Genomic DNA, 3,163 nt, shown 5'->3' with positions numbered 1-3,163 from the left:
ACTATGAAGGGCAGAATTTGGTAATTCGCAAATACCAGCCTTGGGAATTTATTAACCCTTTACCAGCCATATCAGCTTGATTTCTAGCCGAGGTAAAGCTGCCAAGGGTCCTCCTCTAGTTCAAGAATATCTCTCCCTCCACCATCCATCACCTCCTAGTATCAGCTCTTCCTGTGTATCCTAAATCCTTGAACAATGAGCTCACTGGAGACTCGCAGACTACCTTTAGGTAATTTCACTGGAATAAAAACTGTGCTTTGCTACCAGCTCCCTGCTTTATTTCAACAGTCAAAATTATTGAAAATCTACTCGCTGCAAGACTCCATTAAGTGCTGGTACAGAATACAAAGAACAGTTAACTTTCTATTACCAATCATCTACTGAGGGGATGACAAAGTATAAGACACTCCTGCCTGCCTTCACAGACATTCCCATAGTGAAATTATCCTTTATAAATTTGAGTTTACCAAAAAATTCTATTTCTTCTTTAATCTTAACTAAACCTGTAAAATGGGTTAAATATCTCCTAAATTGAGGTTCAGACAAGTTTATAACTTACCCGGTCATTGAGCCATTCAGTAGGAGACACCCCCAACCCCTCTGATTTCTAATCTTGGCATTTCCCATCAAGGTAGAGAGCAGGATGAAAACACTCGGTTCATGTAAAAGGAATGACAAAGCAGGTCAGGGTGCCAACTCCAATAGAGATGCAATGGGGAGAATTAAATCTGAATGGGGGAGGGGGCGGTGGTAATCAGTGAAAGCTACAGGAATAAATTGCCCGGTCTCTGAGCATGAGTAATATTTGGTAGGCAGAAACACAGAGGGTGGGAGATGGCATGTCAAGTTGAAGGAATGGCATGAGCAAAATCATGCAAGTATAATGCAAGTCTGGGGAGCTACGAGTAGTCTCAAACATTAGAAGGATGTGGTCGATAGCCCAAAAAGTTGGGGACCAGACTGTGGATGGCAATGCATGCCATGCTCAGGAATTTATCTGGAGGCTATGGAAAGCCACTGAACTCTTCTTAAGGAGGGTAACCCTGACTATATGTAACAGGGTCAGTGCTAGGAGCATATATATATGAAGAACAAAATATCATCTCTGCTCTCAAGAATCTTAGAACTATTTACTTACTCATCTCCCATAAGCAATTATTCTGAACCTCCTTCTTGCTCAGGCGCAAGAAGTTATCACATCCTCACTTGAGCTAAGCCATCACCTCATTTTGGAGAATAGGGTACCTTACTGCATTTCTTTTCCAAATCAAATGATTTCCATAAATTCCAATCTTGCAAGGAAGTATCAGAGCATTTTCTCTATGCTTTTTCCATTTGGGGCTTTATGAGCTAGCCTGTCAATTAATCCTCACCATACACGTTTGCAGTTGGAAAACAATCACAATACAGAAACCCTGGGCCGCTATTCACTCCTCTATACAAACTTTCCACCTCAGCAATACGAGCTGCAGAGGCTGCCTCACCACTATTATTCATAACCAAGTAACTTGTCTAACAGATTCTGGGAAAGCTCTTGTATGAACAATACCAATTGTTTTTAAGTGGGGATGGGATAAACACTTGTATTCCAAACCTGTTTTCTCTTGTGCTCAAGAAGTAAACCTACTTTTATATCTTAGCAACTGTTAACGCTCCATTTTAGCAAAAATTGTTTTCCATTTTCCCACCATAGTACAGAGAAAATGTTGACACTAGAGATATGAAATACACAGTGAGAATACACTAGAGATATGAAACTGTGGGGTTTTTCCTGCCCCAACATTGAGAGTGTGATTTATTTTATTCAACTCTTGGGATTAGGCTCAATTGAACAAAACAGAAGTCCTCAGAAGGTACCTGGCTAGATCAGAAAAGACAGAATCAAAAGTTAAAGGAGCCATGCACCTTCATTTATGGTAATGGCTCTAATTTAATAGGGCAAAAAGTTTTAAAGTTAGAACATTTTTCTTCATCCTCACAAAGTGTAGGAAAGGGAAATTTTAAGAGATTCATTTATAATTTCACCATCTACATCAATTAACTCATTATTTCAAGGCGGGCACATAATTTATCAGCACATACACATTACTCAAAGCTAGGGGAGTTCAATGCAATTTATTTCTCCAATAAAACCTCTTCAAACTAATCTGTGAATTTGCAGGATATCCAGATGGAACTGCCCAAGAAGGAGTTGGAAACAGAGGTTCAGAAAACGAGTTCCGAACTTTTGAGTTTCAAGTATATTAGAGATGACTAAAGACATAGATCAGTGGTTCTCAAACTTGAGCAAGCATCTCAGTCACCCAGAGAGGTTGTAGAGTGCTGGGCTCACGCCCAGAATTTGATTTAGTGGGCCCACATTTTTAGCAAGTTCCCCAAAAATGTTGTCAGGTGGGGAACCATACCTGAGAACCACTGGAGCCCACAGTGGAGCCTGACCTCACCGCTGAGGCCTAAGCCAAAACCAAGTTGGATTGAGCCCCCCAGGAACCCCCAAAACCAAAAGTTTTATGTACATTCACGTTACCACTATTGCCATTATAGCGATTAGAAAACTGCCACTGTACATCAGATGTTAGAGTTCACATTTTCTGATGATCTGCCCTAAGAACGCCCCTAAACCAGTTCTATTTGCAGCCCTTCCTTTTCTCAATATTTACCTTCACCAGCCCCCCTAAACTGAGAGCTGATCCTCTGCCATGTCTTTTGTCACAATTATGTCATCTGGTGGTCATGGGAATATGCAGTCATAGGCCCTATGTGCATAAAGGCCCTTTGGGAATCATTTGGTCTAATCTAGGGGCAACAGAAAGTAAGGTTAATACAAACTGCCGGAAAATGAACAAAGTCTGAGGTTCCCCAATCTTTCCACATCATATGGGAAACTTAATAATCCCAATTACTCATGAACAAAATTGTTATGAGCCCTCTAAAATCCCAAACATTCTAAGTTTGGTGAAGTCCACAGGAAAACAAGATTAAACACACAGAAACTAGAAAATGTCTGCTCAGGGTGCCTGGGTGGCTCAGTTGGTTAAGTGGCTGTTGTTAGTTCAGGTCATGATCCCAGCATTGGGCTCTGCAGGGAGCCTGCTTCTCCCTCTCCTCCCAGCTTGTGCTCTATGAATAAAGTCTTAAAAAAAAAAAAAAGTTGGGGGGGGGG

This window comes from Leptonychotes weddellii, chromosome 3 (assembly GCF_054177405.1).
Source record: "Leptonychotes weddellii isolate Sample4059 chromosome 3, ASM5417740v2, whole genome shotgun sequence".
NCBI classification, from domain to species: domain Eukaryota; kingdom Metazoa; phylum Chordata; class Mammalia; order Carnivora; family Phocidae; genus Leptonychotes; species Leptonychotes weddellii.
This window is presented reverse-complemented; position numbering follows the sequence as displayed.